Source organism: Poromitra crassiceps (assembly GCF_964638095.1).
Source record: "Poromitra crassiceps genome assembly, chromosome: 1".
Taxonomy (NCBI): Eukaryota; Metazoa; Chordata; class Actinopteri; order Beryciformes; family Melamphaidae; genus Poromitra; species Poromitra crassiceps.
In genome coordinates this window covers 32,751,090-32,773,111 of record NC_139623.1, presented here as the reverse complement: position 1 = coordinate 32,773,111, position 22,022 = coordinate 32,751,090, and the positions used below count along the sequence as shown (strand labels likewise).

Below are 22,022 nucleotides of genomic sequence, written 5' to 3'. Positions count from 1 at the left end.
TAAGGATGTCTAGCCAATTAGCTGATGAAACCTGCCGCTGTCTCCTTCGCTAAAATGGAAATTAACCGGGGAGTTTGGTGAATTTTAAGCATATTTCTTCAGGAGACTATGATACTTAGAAGTCTAACAACTCTTTGTTATGGCTTGGAGTGATTCTTTTGCACATAAACCCACTTCCCTGTCACAGCAACCTCAACTAGACTGATAAAGAGAGGCCCAGAAGCTGCCACTGAAGTCTGTAGGGATGTGAAGGGAAGGGATGGTGGCCCACAACCCGCACATATTGAATTTACTAGTCTATGACATGACAAAGAAAAACGGTGACTTTAGCACAGACAGAATTGTGGTTGTGTGGGCGTCCGGGTAGTGCAGCCAGCCAACACGAGGGTGAGTCGCAGGTTCGAGCTCCGGCTTGGTCGGGCATCCATACAGGTACAATCCGCCTATTTCACATCCCACCCAAATTAGCCATTTTGTGTCTAAAATGCAGGAAGTAAAACAGGTGCAAGGAAGACAAGAGCGGGACTGGAACACCGGGTCCAGTCCCAGGGCTCTAATTATTGTATTGCTTGCACCTGCTTTAGTTCCTGCCTTTTAGACACAAAATTGCTGATTTAGGTGGGATGTGAAATAGGCTAATTGGCCATGTCTGCAGGTGGGAAGCCGGATTAAGGGTATGTGTCCTGGACACATACCTCAGGACAAATGCGTGGGGGATTTAGCAAAAACATCAAACGTATGCTCATCCAAAAGGCAATATCGAGTATATTCAAGTTAAAATGGGTCCTTGCAATGAGTGTAGAAGCTGTGGATTCACATCATCGATTTTACTGCTACTCCGGCAGCAGGCAGCATCCGTCATCCAGGCCGTATCAGTCGAGGCAGAATGCTTAGGCACACTAACAGGAGGGCTGCAGCACCTTCATCCAGGCCGTATCAGTCGAGGCAGAAGGGGGCACACTAACAGGAGGGCTGCAGCACCTTCATCCAGGCCGTATCATTCGAGGCAGAATGCTTAGGCACACTAACAGGAGGGCTGCAGCACCTTCATCCAGGCCGTATCAGTCGAGGCAGAAGGGGGCACACTAACAGGAGGGCTGCAGCAGCTTCATCCAGGCCGTATCAGTCGAGGCAGAAGGGGGCACACTAACAGGAGGGCTGCAGCACCTTCATCCAGGCCGTATCAGTCGAGGCAGAATGCTTAGGCACACTAACAGGAGGGCTGCAGCACCTTCATCCAGGCCGTATCAGTCGAGGCTGAAGGGGGCACACTAACAGGAGGGCTGCAGCAGCTTCATCCAGGCCGTATCAGTCGAGGCAGAAGGGGGCACACTAACAGGAGGGCTGCAGCACCGTCATCCAGGCCGTATCAGTCGAGGCAGAAGGGGGCACACTAACAGGAGGGCTGCAGCACCGTCATCCAGGCCGTATCAGTCGAGGCAGAAGGGGGCACACTAACAGGAGGGCTGCAGCACCGTCATCCAGGCCGTATCAGTCGAGGCAGAAGGAGGCACACTAACAGGAGGGCTGCAGCACCGTCATCCAGGCCGTATCAGTCGAGGCAGAAGGGGGCACACTAACAGGAGGGCTGCAGCACCTTCATCCAGGCCGTATCAGTCGAGGCAGAAGGGGGCACACTAACAGGAGAGCAGCAGCTTCATCCAGGCCATATCAGTCGAGGCAGAAGGGGACACACTAACAGGAGGGCTGCAGCACCGTCATCCAGGCCGTATCAGTCGAGGCAGAAGGGGACACACTAACAGGAGGGCTGCAGCACCGTCATCCAGGCCGTATCAGTCGAGGCAGAAGGGGGCACACTAACAGGAGGGCTGCAGCACCGTCATCCAGGCCGTATCAGTCGAGGCAGAAGGGGACACACTAACAGGAGGGCTGCAGCACCTTCATCCAGGCCGTATCAGTCGAGGCAGAAGGGGACACACTAACAGGAGGGCTGCAGCACCGTCATCCAGGCCGTATCAGTCGAGGCAGAAGGGGACACACTAACAGGAGGGCTGCAGCACCTTCATCCAGGCCGTATCAGTCGAGGCAGAAGGGGGCACACTAACAGGAGGGCTGCAGCAGCTTCATCCAGGCCGTATCAGTCGAGGCAGAAGGGGGCACACTAACAGGAGGGCTGCAGTACCTTCATCCAGGCCGTATCAATCGAGGCAGAAGGGGGCACACTAACAGGAGGGCTGCAGCACCTTCATCCAGGCCGTATCAATCGAGGCAGAAGGGCGCACACTAACAGGAGGGCTGCAGCACCTTCATCCAGGCCGTATCAGTCGAGGCAGAAGGGGACACACTAACAGGAGGGCTGCAGCAGCTTCATCCAGGCCGTATCAGTCGAGGCAGAAGGGGGCACACTAACAGGAGGGCTGCAGCAGCTTCATCCAGGCCGTATCAGTCGAGGCAGAAGGGGGCACACTAACAGGAGGGCTGCAGCACCTTCATCCAGGCCGTATCAGTCGAGGCAGAATGCTTAGGCACACTAACAGGAGGGCTGCAGCAGCTTCTGGACATGTGTCCAACTTGAAAGACACCGGGACATAGTACCTGTCAGGCGAGCTTTGCTGGAACAGTGGAAACAGCGCTCTGTACCTGTGCCAGAGAATTAGTAGATCTGTTTCACTGGACAGCTTTAACTGGGTCGGGAAATGCGAGCGAGAGAAAGCAAATCCCCCATCGCCCGGACATATGTTCCTCTAGGTCTAAGTCCAATCTCTATCTAACAGAACTGTGGGGGCGGAGCTGAGGTGGTAGGTTGACATAACAAAGTGTGTGTCTTGTCTGTGTGTGTGTGTGTGTGTGTGTGTGTGTGTGTGTGTGTGTGGAGCACGTAGAGAGGGTTCCAGCCAGAAGGGCAGGAAGCCAAGCACAATGCCGCAAGCTTGCGCAGGATCCCTGGACCAACACTGCAGTCACATGAGCACACCGTACAACCCACTGTGTTGACTTGGTTTTAGATGGCCTTCTCGAACTGCTCAGTCACCCAACCAGCCATCACTGCCACAGTGCAGGAACATACAGTATGATGCCATGCATTTCAGATTGTGAGATTTTAGCAGAACCCGTTATTCATAGGGCTATAATTGTGCATGACTTGCAGATTTGTAGTAACATATTTCACGTCTTATTTTGTGACCAAATCCCTGGCTGAATGTCAATTTTCTTGGGTTCCCAACATTCTGGAAAAACACTACAATCTGCATTTTGCAAAGACACTCATAAGCCCCCCCCAACAGGGATCAGAGCTCTACTCATGACAGTATGTCACTTTAGACTAAATGACCAATTACAGCACCAATTTGTGTGTTGCTAATCTGTGATTAACACACTGACAGAACTTTAATTATTGACATGTTTCTCCAGCAAAACAGCCTCTAACACAGTAGCACAGGCTTGGCAGGATGCGTCAATCAGAATTGGACATGCCCGAGAGAAGGTTAAGTACCGTAATCAAAACACTTGAGCCGTTGTTGTTTTTCACAGGCAGGAGCTTGCTAATGTAATTTTCTGTTAGCATCAGTTTTTGGGCTGGGTCAGATTGTCCTCAATGCCCTGCCAGTTTTTCCAGTGTTGGAGCATGCATGCTTGGATGTGTGACCTTGTTTTCTACATTTTTAGGTCTGTATCATGTCCCTGAAATAAGTTATCCTTGGAAAACATGAAATCATATTTTTACTAAATACAGTAAATAGTGACCTTACGGCATAAGCTCAACCTGTTCATCTGTCTGCATTAATAAAACTGGTTGCATGTTTATGGTTTTACAATTCCTTCCAATAAGTTAAACTTATGACATAATACTAGGGGTGTCACAATATATCGTCCCACGAAATTTCGCGATAGTAAAACGTCACGATATGTATCGTTGAGATGAAATCTCATAAAACTTTTTTTTTTTTTTTCTCCAAAAATAGACAAAGAAACGTCTTTGTTTGTTGAAGTTCAATGTGTGGAAAGTAGTTCAGTTGAACAAGTCTCTGAAGAGACACATGAGAAGTTATACAGGAGAGAAACCATTCAATTGAGTTTCTGGCAAAACTGTTTACTTGACAGGAAAAACTGAAGATGCATAAAAAATAGACTAAGAAAAGTCTTGTTGTTTGAGTTTGAAGAAAAACTGAAGATGCATAATGAGAATTTATACTGCTGAGAAACCTTTTAGTTCAAAGTAAATCTAAGTGACGGTGTAACTCATTCTATTTCAAGATAAGCCTTATCTCCAATCTCATGTTTTTTCTAGTTATTGTAATAACAATTTCCCACAACAGCATGTTTTGTATTTGTGCATTTCAAATAAAATACTACTTTTCCAGTCATATATTGTCATTATTCAAGTTTAAAAAAATATTGTTAAAATTGTATCGTATCGTATCGTTATCGTGAACCCAGTATCGTGATACGTATCATTCGAATCGTGAACTGAGTGTATCGTGACACCCCTACATAATACATTGCATCCATTGGCTTGAGCCAATAGCCCAGGCTATAGGACGAATCAGCGTGACGTCACTTGACACCCAGAAATGCGGAACCCCGCAGCAGTTAATAGTATGAGTTGTGCCAAACAAACGTTAATATCTCAAAAACTATACATTACATTGCTTATATTTTGACATTCTGAGTGAGAGCAGAAGTAGCTCAAGAGTTTGATGTATAATATATGCATGTCGTGTTAAAGTTGTGTGAACTGTCGCAGTTCTAACCGGCTAGAGTCAGCCACTCAAGCCTCGCACCACTTGGGCTCCATAGGGTTCCATTGCCGTTGCCACCCAGTGATGCGGTTTGTTTACCAAAATGCTGCTCGGCTGATCCCTCGTATAGGCTATGGCTCATTCTGTCATGGAGAGGGCAACACTACAATCTGACCACGGACTTGTCCTTGTGAATAACCGCTATTCAAGTGAGTGTACTGTAAACTGTATGCAGGGGGTATATCTGGAGAGAGACGGGTCCTGAGGACATCCATGGTGTCACTTCAGGTTTGTCAGCACCACCCCTTTGGGTCCGGCTGGCTGAAAGGCTCTGAAGGGCGATGTGGGTCAACCAGAAATACGCCTCGCCTCTAGCTTTTATTGACCCTCATCCTGCTTTGCTACCCTTTCTTAGCAGCATGTCAACTCGGAGGTTCAGGTGTAACGGTGTAAAAAACTAGAATGACCGCACCGCGGATTTATGCCTCCGCCATTCATTCTTGAGTCCAAATCACCATTTGAGGCAAAAGAAATTCCGTCAAGACATTCCTGAGATATTGCGTTAACAAGCTTGAAAATGGCATTTGAGAGGTCACAGTGACCTTGACCTTTGATAACCAAAATGGAATCACTTCATCCTTGCGTCCAAGTCAAAGTTTGAGCCAAATCAGAAGAAATTCCATCAAGCCGTTCTTGAGGTATCGCGTTAACGAACTTGGGAATGGTGTTCGTGAGGTCACAGTGACCTTGAACTTTGACCACCAAAATGTAATCAGTTCATCCTTGAGGCCAAGTTAATGTTTGAGACAAATTTGATGAAATTCCGTCAAGGCATTCCTGAGATATGGCGTTAACAAGCTTGAAAATGGCATTGGAGAGGTCACAGTGACCTTGACCTTTGATCACCAAAACGTAATCCGTTCATCCTTGCGCCCAAGTCGATGTTTGAGCCAAATTGGAAGAAATTCCATCAAGCCGTTCTTGAGATATCGCTTTAACGAACTTGGGAATGGCATTCGTGAGGTCACAGTGATCTTGACCTTTGACCACGAAAATCGAATCAGTTCATCCTTGAGTCCAAGTTGATGTTTGAGGCAAATTTGATGAAATTCCGTCAAGGCATTCCTGAGATATCACGTTAAAGGACAATTTCGGTTTTTTTGAACCTGGACGCATCTCCTGGCATTCATTATGATTTGGCCACTCACCAGGCGATCTCCGCGGCGTTTCTGGCCGTCCTAGCGTTGTTTTGACATCAATAGCGTCCAAGTCAGTTGTAAAATGGAGCTGACTTGGGGTCAAGTGTGAGCCTGTCTTTCCTGCATCTAAATAGCTATTTTTATTCCCGTTTACGCCAAATATCGTCATAATCTGATCCCTCAAGAACCACCAGAGTGATATTTCGCCAAAGGCTGTTTCCTGGAGTCACACAGGGATCAAATTACCTCAAACGTGATCTCGGTCACCAAGTCTCGTGAAGTCCCGCGATACTTTCCTGCCGACTGGCCAAGTACAGGAGGACGCTTTGCGGTGGTGGTTTTAGCGCAACCTATGTGGGGTTTGGCGTAACCTATGTGGGATTCGAAATAACGAAGGTTATGCCAAACCCCACATAGGTTGCGCTAAAACCACCACCGCAAAGCGTCCTCCTGTACTTGGCCAGTCGGCAGGAAAGTATCGCGGGACTTCACGAGACTTGGTGACCGAGATCACGTTTGAGGTAATTTGATCCCTGTGTGACTCCAGGAAACAGCCTTTGGCGAAATATCACTCTGGTGGTTCTTGAGGGATCAGATTATGACGATATTTGGCGAAAACGGGAATAAAAATAGCTATTTAGATGCAGGAAAGACAGGCTCACACTTGGCCCCAAGTCAGCTCCATTTTACAACTGACTTGGACGCTATTGATGTCAAAACAACGCTAGGACGGCCAGAAACGCCGCGGAGATCACATGGTGAGTGGCCAAATCATAATTAATGCCAGGAGATGCGTCCAGGTTCAAAAAAACCGAAATTCTCCTTTAACAAGCTTGGAAATGGTGTTTGAAAGGTCACAGTGACCTTGGCCTTTGACCACGAAAATCGAATCAGTTCATCCTTGAGTCCAAGTCGATGTTTGAGGCAAATTTGATGAAAATTCGTCAAGGCATTCCTGAGATATCGCGTTAACAAGCTTGAAAATGGCATTCCGAGAGGTCACAGTGACCTTGACCTTTGACCACCAAAATCTAATCAAATCATCCTTGAGTCTAAGTCGATGTTTGAGGCAAATTTGATGAAATTCTGTCAAAACGTTCCTCAGATATCGCGTTAACAAACATCGGACGGACGTACGGACGGACAACCCGGATCCATAATGCCTCCGGCCTGGCTATCGCCGGCGGAGGCATAAAAAGAAAAAAAATAAGAGGCACCAACATACAAGTGAGCTTCTGCAATTTTGAGAACACTATTCACCACGCCCAATTTCTCTCTCTTCCGTGTTAGATGCAATTGTATTTGTTTCAGCGGTAGTTGGCGGCCAATTTCAAAACAAAACGTAACTATGAATTAAGTTTGGCAACATTCTAGGAGAGTTTTGAGTATACCAGATGTTTCTGTCCACACACCAATTTGTTTTAATAACTCTTTTATAGCTCCATGGTTGAACAGAGACTACCATGTCTGGAGTGAAAAGGGGCTGGTCTCCGTCAGAGACCTATACATAGATGGTCATTTCACATCCTTTGAACTTCTGAAGGGGAAATTTGAGTTGCCCAACACGCATTGGTTCAGATACCTACAAGTTAGAAATTATGTTCAATCCAAGATTCGTGGTTTTGAAGTTCTCCCAAATGAACATGCTTTCTTAATGTTTTGCTGAGCCCCCCTTACTCCAAGCATATTATTTCTAGATTTGTGTACCTGTTTGATGGTTGTATCAGGGCCTCCACTGAGAGGATTAGAGAGGCATGGCAGGAGGAACTTGGTGTTGAGTTGTCTGAAATTATTTGGGAAAGGAGTCTGTCTGTGGTCCAACTTTGCTCAATTAACAGCAGACACCAGCTGATTCAATTTAAAGTCACTCATCGACTTCACTATTCCAAGTCTAGATTGCACAGGATCTACCCTTCTGTCTCACCACTATGTGATAGGTGTCAGGTGTTAGAGGGTACACTGTCACACGCTTTCTGGTTTTGTTCTTCACTATCCGGATTCTGGGCCAAAATATTTGACTGGTACTCTAAGGCCTATAAAATAACCCTTCAACCAGAGGCGAAACTTGCCATCTTCGGCTGTTCTGAATCTTCTCTACTCCTCCCTATGGGATGACTGTCGCCAAGAGACTCATTCTAAAGGAGTGGAGGTCCCACTCTCCACCATCTTTTCAGTTGTGGCTGATGGACATGGTTTCAGTTGTGCGCATGGAGAGACTCAGGTATATGAGGGCGAACTCACTTGGGAAGTTCTCAACTATTTGAGCCAAACTACGCATTCACTATAAAATCCTCCTCCATACTTTCAAGGCCATCCACAACCTCGCCCCCCCATACCTGTCCGACCTCCTCCACCTTAACATTCCCACCCGGTCCCTCAGGTCTGCCTCCTCCATCAACCTCACTGTCCCCCCTGCCCGTCTGTCCACCATGGGGGCAAGAGCATTCAGCCGCTCTGCCCCTCGCCTCTGGAACTCCCTCCCCCCCGACATCAGGAACATTGACGCCATCAACATCGACTCGTTCAAGGCTAACCTCAAAACACACCTGTTTAGGCAAGCATATGTCTGAGACAATTTTCCCACTGGTTGCTCTGCTGCAAGCTCTATGCTTTTGTGATGTAATTTAACTGTTTTTAGGGGTGCACCGATCACGTTTTTTGCCACCGATCACCGATTGCCGATCACCTATGAGAAATATCTGCCCAACCGATCATCGACCGATCACCGATTACCGATTACCGATCACCGATATATATATATATACGCCCTGGGGTGTCCGTAAAAACACGAGGCAGGAGACAGATGGGAGTTCAACCGTTTAGTTGTCAGTTCTCTTCAGTACAGTACAGCAGTATAGGCTCTTTACAGCATTATGACAGGAATAGTAGGATTGTGTGTGGTCTGGAAAAAGGAGGCAATAAAATATACAAACAGGTCAGTAACCAAGCTTGCTGTTATATAGGCCAATTATAGTGATAATTAACAACTAATAATATATAAATGATAATTAGGTAAACTGTAAGTCAGTTACTCTTAAACACCAGTCTTGAACCATGACTAAAGCCAAAGAGCTCCCACTCATAGAACCGGGGTTATGCACAATAACCGTCATACATTGGGATCCGCATCGAACGAACATCAAAACGACCCGCCCATCGAGGCCGAGTTACAGTGTTATAATTAGCAGCACTATGAGTGCGATCTACATAATGGTGACAGGGTTACATGACGGGAGAAACAACAGAATCACAAGCTACACACGAGCTAAACTCCATCTGAGTAGTGGCATTAATTAGGGCAACAGACAATCAAACCGCAAGTGCACGCCTAAACAAACGTTATTGCAATGATTGCAGGTAGATCGATCTAAAACCAAAAGGGAATGCAATACAGGAATATTAACATAATAATGACTTACTGGTTGGTCATATACGCACACATGGAAGAAGGGGATTAGAACATGTTCAACTGTCCAAAGAAAGGAAGAAAGTCCGTCTGAACGGAGCGCACATCCACATACTCAGCCGCACACTTTCGCTTCCTTCAAAGTGCCCGCGGGAACATCAATGCTTGCGTGGAAATTGTCTGTGTGTGCGCGTGCACTACCCCGACTACCACAGTACCACCGTGTCAATCTGGGACTTTAATACACACGGACTTAACAGCATGCAAATGCCTCGGTAGGCGGGAGGACTGGAGGTAACTTCTCTCTGCTGAGTCTGCTCTAATCACCAGCTGATTTGTGTGATTCAAAGACGCAAGGGGTGTGTTGACAGTCTGGTGCGGTGTGTGCATGGAGGTGAGTACACTGACGAAAGCAAAGCGTGTGCTTTGCAACACAATGATATAAACGTTAGAGCACAAATATGAAAGTTAAACGATAGACATTGAAGACATGAAAATGGGCTGCCTCATGTTTCTCACGTGCAGCATGATCGGCTATGCGATCGGCAACATTAAAGGAATATCGGAAACAGCAGATCACATATTTGAGGTCCAAATCGGCCGATACAGATTGCGTGCCGATCGATCGGTGCACCCCTAACTGTTTTGATTGTATTTTGTAACTGTTTTTTTTCTTGTTGTACGGCGACCTTGAGTGCCGTGAAAGGCGCCTTATAAAATAAATGTATTATTATTTCAATCAGGAGAGGCCAGTTGGTAGGATTAGACAAACTTTATTTAGCAATCGGCATGCATGGCAAATGCTTTGGCGCTTGACTCCATTGGCCAGTGGCGCTGCTCTTGAGGCATAGGCTAGGAGATCCCCCCCCCGTGGGGGATCAGGAGTCAAGACTCGTTGGTGGCGGACTGGGGAGGTGGGTGGGGCAAAACAACGCTTCGGAGGCCGGCTTCAAGGGAGATGGGCTGCCGTGAGCTGCTGCTGCTATGATCGGCCAGAGAGAGAGAGGTGACGTAGAACCCTTGCTATATATATGAGGATTAACTGACGTCATGTTTGACGTCATAGCAGACGTCATGCTAGGACTTTTGACTGACCACGTTATGCTAGAACTTGACTGTCGTCAGGGGATGATCGGATTATGCGTGAGTGGCCTTCTGCTTGAACTATGGTCTGGAGACCTCACTTCAATCAGGAGAGGCCAGTTGGTAGGATTAGACAAACTTTATTTAGCAATCGGCATGCATGGCAAATGCTTTGGCGCTTGACTCCATTGGCCAGTGGCGCTGCTCTTGAGGCAGAGGAGGGCACCTGCATAGACCTGCATGGGCTAGGAGATCCCCCCCCCGTGGGGGATCAGGAGTCAAGACTCGTTGGTGGCGGACTGGGGAGGTGGGTGGGGCAAAACAACGCTTCGGACGGCTTCGAGGGAGATGGACTGCCGTGAAGCTGCTGCTGCTATGATCGGCCAGAGAGAGAGAGGTGACGTAGAACCCTTGCTATATATATGAGGATTAACTGACGTCATATTTGACGTCATAGCAGACGTCATACTAGGACTTTGACTGACCACGTTATGCTAGGACTTGACTGTCGTCAGGGGATGATCGGATTATGCATGAGTGGCCTTCAGCTTGAACTATGGTCTGGAGACCTCACTTCAATCATGAGAGGCCAGTTGGTAGGATTAGACAAACTTTATTTAGCAATCGGCGTGGATGGCAATTACTTTGGCGCTTGACTCCATTGGCCAGTGGCGCTGCTCTTGAGGCAAGAGGAGGGCACCTGACTCCATTGGCCAGTGGCGCTGCTCTTGAGGCAGAGGAGGGCACCTGCATAGGCTAGGAGATCCCCCCCCCGTGGGGGATCAGGAGTCAAGACTCGTTGGTGGCGGACTGGGGAGGTGGGTGGGGCAAAACAACGCTTCGGAGGCCGGCTTCAAGGGAGATGGGCTGCCGTGAGCTGCTGCTGCTATGATCGGCCAGAGAGAGAGAGGTGACGTAGAACCCTTGCTATATATATGAGGATTAACTGACGTCATGTTTGACGTCATAGCAGACGTCATGCTAGGACTTTTGACTGACCACGTTATGCTAGAACTTGACTGTCGTCAGGGGATGATCGGATTATGCGTGAGTGGCCTTCTGCTTGAACTATGGTCTGGAGACCTCACTTCAATCAGGAGAGGCCAGTTGGTAGGATTAGACAAACTTTATTTAGCAATCGGCATGCATGGCAAATGCTTTGGCGCTTGACTCCATTGGCCAGTGGCGCTGCTCTTGAGGCAGAGGAGGGCACCTGCATAGGCTAGGAGATCCCCCAAAAGGAAGATCTGATTACCGGAGGTTAATTGAGATCTGCAGGCGCCAGTAGTTGATTGCACTTTTCCGGCCTTCGACCTTTTTAGCGACTTACAGCTATTTGCGGCTGGCGCTCCCAACTCGGTCGGGCACCTCGCGATAGCGCTTCCCAGCTTGGCCTACCTGGCCGCCTTGGCGCTTCGCGATTGTACTTTTCCGGCCTTCGACCTTTTTTGCGACTTACAGCTATTTGCAGCTGGCGCTCCCAACTCGGTCGGGCCTTGGTACGTGCTTTTCCTGCCTTCGACCTTTTTTAGCGACTTACAGCTATTTACGGCTGGCGCTCCCAACTCGGTCGGGCACCTCGCGATAGCGCTTCCCAGCCTGGCCGCCTTGGCGCTTCGCGATTGTACTTTTCCGGCCTTCGACCTTTTTAGCGACTTACAGCTATTTGCGGCTGGCGTTCCCAACTCGGTCGGGCCTTCGATCTTGGTACATTAAAGTTTAGCTTGGCGCTTCCCGGCTTGGCCTACTTGGCTGCCTTGGCGCAACTACCCTGACTTTCTCCGACTCTATCCCAGTTTATCTAGACTAGGTCTGTACCTTGACCTTTTGATTTGAACCCTTGAACAAGTCTAATATGCACTTGGATTGTATTGACTGAAATTAATTTGTATTGATCTGACACCTATATTCCTTTGTGGTGTTGGATACACTGTAATCAGGGATCTTGCTTTATCAGTGTCATTTATTGTATTTATTGTCTTGTTTTTTGTATTGTTTTTGGATGTGTACAGAGTACAGCTTGTTTGCAGTATTCATGCCTTAAATTGCCCTTTGCGGGACTAATAAAGTTTTTTTTTTTTTTTTTTTTTTTTTTAATTGATTTTTCTGGACTGGTAGATTGCCCGTTTAAATGCTGAAGTACTGATACTTTCCTCATGGGTCCTTTCGCGTCCACGGGTGACTGGTCCTCCGGGGTATGCTCGGTGTGCTGTGGTCGTCAACCCCGTCCTTGGTAGAGCAGGTAGCTCTTGAGAGAGGCGGGCAGGGGCAGTCCGTGGATTCCGCTCAGGCGGTCCCTTCCTAGAGCCGCCCGCACAGAGCGCCTGCACGGGTCCATCAGAGGGAGGGGATCCGGATCGAGTCCGTTTATGTACCGGATTCGTATTTCGCAGTGTCCCCCTTCCGGCCTTCGACCTTTTGGCGGCTTACAGCTCTTTGCGGCAGGCACTCTCGACTTTTGGCGACTTACAGCTCTTTGCGGCAGGCACTCTCGACCTTTTGGCGACTTACAGCTCTTTGCGGCAGGCACTCTCGACTTTTGGCGACTTACAGCTCTTTGCGGCAGGCACTCTCGACCTTTTGGCGACTTACAGCTCTTTGCGGCAGGCACTCGACTTTTGGCGACTTACAGCTGAGTCTGGTATTATGAAGGTGTCGTCGGGCTCCAGGAAGGCGGGGTAGGTTCTGCCCGCGTGGTTCTTGCCGTCGTGGTAGAGTTTACACCGGCCCAGGTCCCAGCCCCCAGTTTTTTTTTTTTTTTTTAAGATTGTTGTTCAAATGAACCCCCTCAGATCGGCTAAAGTTAAGAAATTATCATTGTCATCATCACAGAAGCTTCCTAATTTAATTTATCAGTCACCATCAGTCACGTGGGGTCACTGGGGACCCAGAGGTAGAAAATAAACAAACTCAGCTGCGTGTAACAGCAAAGATAATTGAGAATGAGAAGGCAAGAGTATATAGTGCCTTTTTGAAAACAGCGCTGCGGCCATTTTGGCCTGGAATACGGCTCCTTGCTGGGGCAGAAGCTTAGTCTCCAAAATGGCGGATTGGCTGTGTGCTGTCGCATCTTTACAATAAAAGGTCTCTGGTTACCGTAAACCTCCGTTTCACAAACACAACAACAAGGAGAGGGACAACTACTTTTCACGCTCTGTTTTGGATTAAGAGGATGTCCTGAAGTGTGACGGTGGATTAAAGACTTTATGACAAAACGTCATGTGATCTGGTGGATTATAGTCTTCGTGACAGAAAGAACAGGACACCCGATGGATTAACGTTACATGGATGCGGGTTTTACTGCCGAGTGCGACTTTCTGCTTAACTGCATGTAACGTTAAACCTTTATCGTCCATGTATTCCTGGGAGTGCTTATTCTTTTCGTGAATGGATTATTTTACGTCGCTGGATTTGGAAGGGAAAGCAGATTGCACTACATTTCAGCTGTTGCCGCCAGAATGAACCGTTCGCCCCATGGACCTTTCGGTCTGCCCGGAGTGCCCGAGATGCTACGGCAACTCCAGCTTCAGCGCTTCTCCAAGCCGGTTCCCGACCAGGAAGTACGTGGCGTCTCGCGGCGGCCCCGCGGCCTGCATTTCCCCGGCGGCTCCCGGCTCTCGGGGCAGCTGCCTCTACTGGTCTTCGCCCGCGGCCTCTCGCCCGTCCGCGCCGAGCGGCCTCTCCCTCCGGCACGCTCGCACGCGTTTTTGGGCGTCCACGGCGCGGCACTTCGTCTTCTGTTACACGGGCCGTCGCAGTGGCGCGCCCCGTGCCACGGGAACGCGCGCTGGGCCTTCTCGTCGGGGCTATGCTGGCAGCCTGTGGTCCGGTCGCTTCGCCAACGTCTTCGTCAGACACCTCGGAAGGCAAGTACGCTCCGTGGCCGGTCCGGGACAGGGGACCGATGTCTAAGCTGCCCGTGGGCTGCTCTGGCTCGGAACTCGACATGCCAGGAATGGGAATATCCACGGGTAGAGAAGGCTTGTGGGTGCTGATTCGGTCTGCGGATCTGGTGCAAAACAACGCTTCGGAGGCCGGCTTCAAGGGAGATGGGCTGCCGTGAGCTGCTGCTGCTATGATCGGCCAGAGAGAGAGAGGTGACGTAGAACCCTTGCTATATATATGAGGATTAACTGACGTCATGTTTGACGTCATAGCAGACGTCATGCTAGGACTTTTGACTGACCACGTTATGCTAGAACTTGACTGTCGTCAGGGGATGATCGGATTATGCGTGAGTGGCCTTCTGCTTGAACTATGGTCTGGAGACCTCACTATTATTATTATTATTTGGCCAACTTCAGTTACATGTTCATAGCGTTACTACTGCGAGGAGCTGATGGCTGTACCCGGCCGGCATTTAACGTTAGTTACAAAAGCACATTGACAGTGTTTTCTCACTGCCAGTAGTAGCTGGGTTGACAGATACTAGCTAGTCCGACTGGTCACAAAGCCATTCAGCCAGCCAGCTCAGTCCTCGCTGCTCGTTAAATATTTCCAAATAGGCGTTATTCTGATAAACTGGTCACATATTTGGAATGTTACGTTCTCATCTGAAAAAATATTAAAACTTTAACACAGTTTGTTTTTTTTGCTTGAAAACTCAAAAAATTATTACGGTAGACTTCCGGGTCTAAAACGGAAAGACGGTTACAAAATGACGTTATGCGGAAGCGTCATTATACGTGCAAATAATACGGTGAATACAGCACCCAGCATCCACGTTTTGGTGGTGGAAAAGGAAAACATTTGAGTATGTTGGACGTGACTATGTCCCCATTCTGTTATTCCATTCTGTTATTCCATTGTAAAAATCAGACTGCTTGGTAAGCCAAAGTACGCGGCTTGTGAATTTCTATCCATCCGCCACTGTGAGTGATGGAGGGAAAGCTTTGTTTCCTGCTCCATCACAGATAATGAGCACTGACTGTTAATGTCTCCCGTTGTTACAAGAGGGAATCTACTCCAGCATAATTGCGGGGCATTTATCTGACGTCTACCAACAGCTGAGTCAGAGGCGGAAGGAGTGAATTGTGGCCATGAGCTAATCACCAGGCTCTTTGTAAATGCAGATCTTGGATGGACAGGGTGCCTTCTTCCCTCCAGATGCACACTGGTGTGCTCCACAATGCCTCTCCCACCACAGACTCTACCCAGTGACCAAGCTCTGACATCACAATGCCTTTCCCACCACAGACTCTACCCAGTGACCACGCTCTGACATCACAATGCCTCTCCCACCAACCCCACTCAACCCAGTGACCACGCTCTGACATCACAATGCCTCTCCCACCAACCCCACTCAACCCAGTAACCACGCTCTGACATCACAATGCCTCTCCCACCACCCACTCAACCCAGTGACCACGCTCTGACATCACAATGCCTCTCCCACCAACCACTCAACCCAGTGACCACGCTCTGACATCACAATGCCTCTCCCACCAACCACTCAACCCAGTGACCATGCTCTGACATCTCCATGCCTCTCCCACCACCCACTCAACCCAGTGACCACACTCTGAAATCACAAGGCCTCTCCCACCAACCATATCAAGTCATTTTGCCAAGATTATATCCAGGGTTTCAGTAATACTTCCACAGGCACAGACAGGCATTTCCTCTGGATAAGTGAAAAAAGTGAACAGCGAGCACACTCCAAGAAATGTATAAATAACTTAGGTGCAAGGCACATATAATATCAAGTCATAGCAGAAAAAGCCAGCACACAAAAAAAGTCATTTCAAAGGTTTAATACCTGTAGTCTGAGTAGGGCAGCAGCACAGCAACAAACAGTTTCGGCGCGTAGGCCTTCTTCAGTGTTGTGCCACAGTAGGCGGACATGACGGTTAAATACAGTCAAAACCGGAAATACATTCAATTACAAATAAATATATAATTTTTTATATAAACCGCCGAAAGGTAGACAGGTACAAGAAAAGGAAACAACCGTATCCAATGATTAACAATTATAGATCATATTGTGTAAGATACAACAAGGTTCAAGTAGCACATTGGTCAGGAAAGCACACAAACAGACCTATATACATGGAGAATACAAGGTGGAACACAGCATTTATATGGAAGTACTAGAGTAGAACAGTAGAATAGAAAAATAAAATAAGCCTGTATTTTACGGTATCACATTCTAGAGAAAACAACCCAGTAGCAGTTCTTCATTGAGACCCTTAAGCCCAATTTATGCTTCGTCTGCCGACACTTTTGAAACGGTCGCAGACAGAAATTAGGACTTGAGTCGACACTTTCAAGTGTCTGCGAGCAGTGTCTGCTACCTAGTGAAATGTGTAGTGTGGATGACTACATCACATAATGTCGCGCAAGTGTGATTGGCTATATAGACGGCACGCGCTTGACTTCCTTGTTTTAGTTTTCGCTGAAATGAAATGAATGTACGAACGTGTCCCCGGCTATTTTTTATCAGCATGTTCTTGATGTATGACTTCGTGAAAATCACAAAGAACACCGTGACCAACTTCCCAGAGAGAGAGGTGAGTTGTGTGGTTGTGTGTCGTTATATGCGGCTTCAGTTACATCTTGCCTCCGACGTGGGTTCACTGACAGCATTCCCTCTCTTGGCTGTCTGCACTAGTTCTCTGCCTCCCTCTGTCTATAGCGTCACGTGACCGTTGAGCCGAGGAGAGAAGCATAAATGCAGCAACATGAGCGACACTTTATTTTTCGTCTGCGACCATGTGCTGAGCGACTTTCTACTTTCTAATAAGTATAAATTAAGCTTTAGGGTGCTCCGTTTGCAAGGTGTGTATCCAGAAGGCTTCCCTTTGTAAAATAGCCCTGTCTCTGTCACCACCTCTCTTCAGAGGATGAACATGTCCAATGCCTTGAAATCTGAGGGAACACACATCATGACCCACTGTATTGAAATGTCTGGCCACTGAGGACTTGATATCCCTATTTCTAATAGTCAGGGATCCAGTCACCCAAAATTTGAGAGGACCTGACATGGCATGCTATACTTTTTGTTTGTGTTTTATCTCTTCATTTGGACATTAAGGTCCACTGAATGAGAGGTCTGCTCTGCCGGAAACCTTGCGAAAAAAAGTTGTGGCCATTTTTGTATATGAAGCCTTTATTTTTTGACCGAAAAATGTGAAAGAGTTTTTTTTCCTCAAAGTCCTCAGTGGGTTGCGTAGGCTGTCAATAAATTCATCCCAGGTACACAGAACATGTGTGTTGACAACACCAAGTTAAGAAATACACTTACAAAACCTTTCCAAATGATTTATAGCCATTTTCTATTACAAAAAAGCACTCGTTTTTTGAATTTTCTCCATTATTTTCATCTTTACTTTGTTAGTAAGCAATTATATCCTGAAATATGACATCAGCCAATGTGTCATTCTTTTCAGCCGATATTATAGTCATTCCACACTAAAGATTATTCAAATCAACCCAAAATCAATGGATCTGTGGTGATTCTATTACCTTTATGCTCGAAATTCCTGGAGACATGTTTTTAGTTTTAACAAAACCCTGTACCCCAAAGACAATACTTGTAACACAAGAAATTGAAAACAACAAAATGATTTTAATCACAAAATGTACACTGGATGACAAGCCAACAAAACAATTATTGTTATACAGCTTAATTTGGATAGATTGTGACCAGTATCTAGAAAACATTAAATTAAACATTAGCTGAACAACATTATTGAACTCAACACATTAAATAAAGAAAGAAAAAAGACTGGCAACAAGGTCTATAATATAACATAAAATTACCTTTGCAATGAACAAAATAACTCAATCACTGTCACTGTCTTCAAGTGTGAGTTCATTCCTTGAACATTTATTGGGGTCCCCAGTGCAGAGACATGCGATGACACACTTGACATTGGCTCTCACACAAGAGCATCCTCGGGCACACATGCTTTTCTTGCAGTGACAGTATTTGATGCATTTGAATTCTGCAGGTTTTGCCTCCTTCAGCATCATGGTTGCCATCAGCTTACCACTGACAAGCTCTCTGCCGAAGTCAGTGGCAACAGGGTAGGTTGGTTGAGACATATGTGCTCGCTTGCATACAGCCAACTGATGCAGGGCTCGGCGAAGGTGTAACTGGAAGGCATCTTCGGTAGGTGGAAGGCAACGCATGTCTCCTTTGATATTGCCAAAGAGATGGGCTCGCAGTGCATCCAAATTACCACTGAAGTAACTCCTCTCATACAGTGACACCATGTACCGCCTAGCCGCTGTCACAACATCTTCTTTAACATCTAGGCTTTCCCCAGGGTTACCGTATCTGCACAGGGGCAGAAGGTCTTCCAGGTGATCAAGGGCAGTTTTGTAGGCGTGCTTTTTTCCCTTTTCTGTAGAGCTAGCTGTAGAGATAGCTCACTGTGTCACAGCACAAGCTCAAGGATCTGGGACTAAACACAGCAATGTGTGACTGGATCCTGGACGTTCTGACAGACCGCCGCCAGGTGGTGAGAGTGGGCAACCTCACCTCCTCCCCACTGACCATCAGCATAGGAGCGCCCCAGGGATGCGTCTCCAGCCCCTTCTGGTACGACCTCTACACCCACGACTGCGTGGCGACTCAAACTCGAACACCATCGTGAAGTTTGCAGACGACACAGCAGTCGTGGGGCTGATCTCCAGGAGCGACGAGACGGCCTACAGAAAGGAGGTGGAGGCCCTGGATAATGGTGCCAGGACAACCACCTCTCTCTAAATGTCTCCAAGACCAAGGAGTTCATTGTAAACTACAGGAGGGGGGGGGGGCGCACACCCCCCAATCACCATCAATGGCACAGTGGTGGAAAAGGTGGACAGCTTCAAGTACCTGGGAGTCAACATCCACCAGGACCTGACATGGGCCAGCCACACCGACACTGTTGTCAAAAAGGCCCAACAGCGACTACACGGACTCAGACGCCTGAAGAAATTTGGGCTAAGGCCAGAAATCCTTAGGGACTTCTACAGAGGCACCATTGAAAGCCTGCTGACTGGCTGCTTCACCACCTGGTACGGGAACTGTACCACCATGGACCGCAGGGCGCTAAGAAGAGTGAGGCGCGTGGCCCAGCACGTAACAGGATGTGAGCTACCAGAACTGCAGGAACTGTACAATCAGCGGTGCCTCAGGAGGTCCCTGAAGATCATCAAGGACACAAACCATCCCCACAACAGCCTGTTCTCCCTGTTACCCTCAGGGAGGAGATACAGGGTCCCAAAAGCACGAACAAATCGCCTGAGGGACAGTTTCTTCCCGCAGGCCACGAGACTCCTTAACACACACAAATAAACAATCATGTAGCAGCTGCTACCATTACATATGATAATTATGCCTATTATTTGCACCTGTGCAAACAGAATGTTTAATTATGTTTTAAGGTGTCTACGCTAGAAAAGAAAAGGAAAAGTTTACTGTTATTGCTTGTTGTTCTCTTGTTTTACTGCATCTATATGCCCTGTTTTTGCACTGTTATACTGTTATTTGCACTATGTTGTAACGGAGCCTACAGCACAAGAATTTCACACGTGATACTTGTACTACGGAGCACTAGGTGCTGAGGAGCATGGAGGAAAGATCTGCAGCTTGAACATCATAGTTCACTGCCAGGGCGTCTGCGATTGCATCTTCTTTACCCACAGCTCCTGCAGGCCATCCATGTAATTTTCCGTGATCCTGGTTGAGCTTCCAGAACTATCCTGTGAGAAGCATGAGGAGGCAGATACCAGGATGTTTGCCCACATTGCATACTCATTACAACATCTGCACCACAAACGGGCTGTAGTGGTGGCTACTGACACAGACGTGATCATGATGTGCATATACTACATTGCACACATGGATGGCCTGCAGGAGCTGTGGGTAAAGAAGATGGATATCTACCTGCTCATGCAATCGCAAACGCCCTGGCAGTGAACTATGATGTTCAAGCTGCAGATCTTTCCTCCATGCTCCTCAGCACCTACTGACTGGATGTGACACAGTGAGATATCTCTACAGAAGAGGAAAAAAGCACGCCTACAAAACTGCCGTTGATCACCTGGAAGACCTTCTGCCCCTGTGCAGATACGGTAACCCTGGGGAAAGCCTGGATGTTAAAGATGTTGTGACAGCGGCTAGGCGGTACATGGTGTCACTGTATGAGAGGAGTGACTTCAGTGGTAATTTGGATGCACTGCTCACACTTGAAGACAGTGACAGTGATTGAGTTATTTTGTTCATTGCAAAGGTAATTTTGTTATATTATAGACCTTGTTGCCAGTCTTTTTTCTTTCTTTTTTTAATGTGTTGTGTTCAATAATTTTGTTCAGCTAATGTTTAATTTAATGTTTTCTAGATACTGGTCACAATCTATCCAAAGCTGTATAACAATAATTGTTTTCTTGGCTTGTCATCCAGTGTACATTTTGTGATTAAAATCATTTTGTTGTTTTGAATTTCTTGTGTTACAAGTATTGTCTTTGGGGTACAGGGTTTTGTTAAAACTAAAAACATGTCTCCAGGAATTTCGAGCATAAAGGTAATAAAATCACCACAGATCCATTGATTTTGGGTTGATTTGAATAATCTTTAGTGTGGAATGACTATAATATCGGCTGAAAAGAATGACACATTGGCTGATGTCATATTTTAGGATATAATTGCTTACTAACAAAGTAAAGATGAAAATAATGGAGAAAATTCAAAAAACGAGTGTTTTTTTGTAATAGAAAATGGCTATAAATCATTTGGAAAGGTTTTGTAAGTGTATTTCTTAACTTGGTGTTGTCAACACACATGTTCTGTGTACCTGGGATGAATTTATTGACAGCCTACGCAACCCACTGAGGACTTTGAGGAAAAAAAACTCTTTCACATTTTTCGGTCAAAAAATAAAGGCTTCATATACAAAAATGGCCACAACTTTTTTTCGCGAGGTTTCCGGCAGAGCAGACCTCTCATTCAGTGGACCTTAATGTCCAAATGAAGAGATAAAACACAAACAAAAAGTATAGCATGCCATGTCAGGTTCAACCCATTTTCTTGAGCTTTTGGGCCTGTGGATCCCTGACTATAATGTTACAATGCCTCTCCCACCAACCATATCAAGTCCTTTTGCCAAGATTCTATCCAGGGTTTCAGTAATACTTCCACAGGCACAGACAGGCATTTCCTCTGGATAAACAACTGAGTAATGAAAGAAGTTGGATCACAGGTCAGTCAGAGATAACACCGCAGAACCCTACAGTACACAGATGAATCATGATAACGATGAAAGCTCAGTATTAGAAGTAAGCAATGTATGGTGCCATGCCCTGCTTAACTGTATTCACAAAGTGCTTGTTTGTACATTGTGGATGGAGGTGATTTGTTTTGACTGGACATGTTATCCAACCTTGCGGTGAAGAACACAGATGCAGCATGAGTCCAGTGCTCAGCCCCTCACCTCCCCACCTCAAAGCAGTCTCTTATTAAGAATGCAAGACACTCCAGACTAGACTCACTTTTTAATCGAAATTCGAATGTAACTTCGAATGTGGGGGAGGGGGGGGGACGTTTGATATGTAATTACCATCCGAATTAAAATAATAATAATAAAAAAAAAAATTGCGGCGGGGGGATAAAAAAAAAAAAATTCATTGATGATCCAGCAGAGGGCG

At 46.9% G+C, this 22,022-nt stretch overlaps 1 protein-coding gene across 1 annotated transcript in view; it reads right to left on the bottom strand.

Moving 5' to 3' along the window:
* The window catches only part of c2cd2l (c2cd2 like), a gene marked incomplete at both ends in the record, with an annotated part of 78,940 nt that overhangs the window by 33,476 nt on the left and 23,442 nt on the right, over positions 1–22,022 (bottom strand). The window lies entirely within an intron of this gene.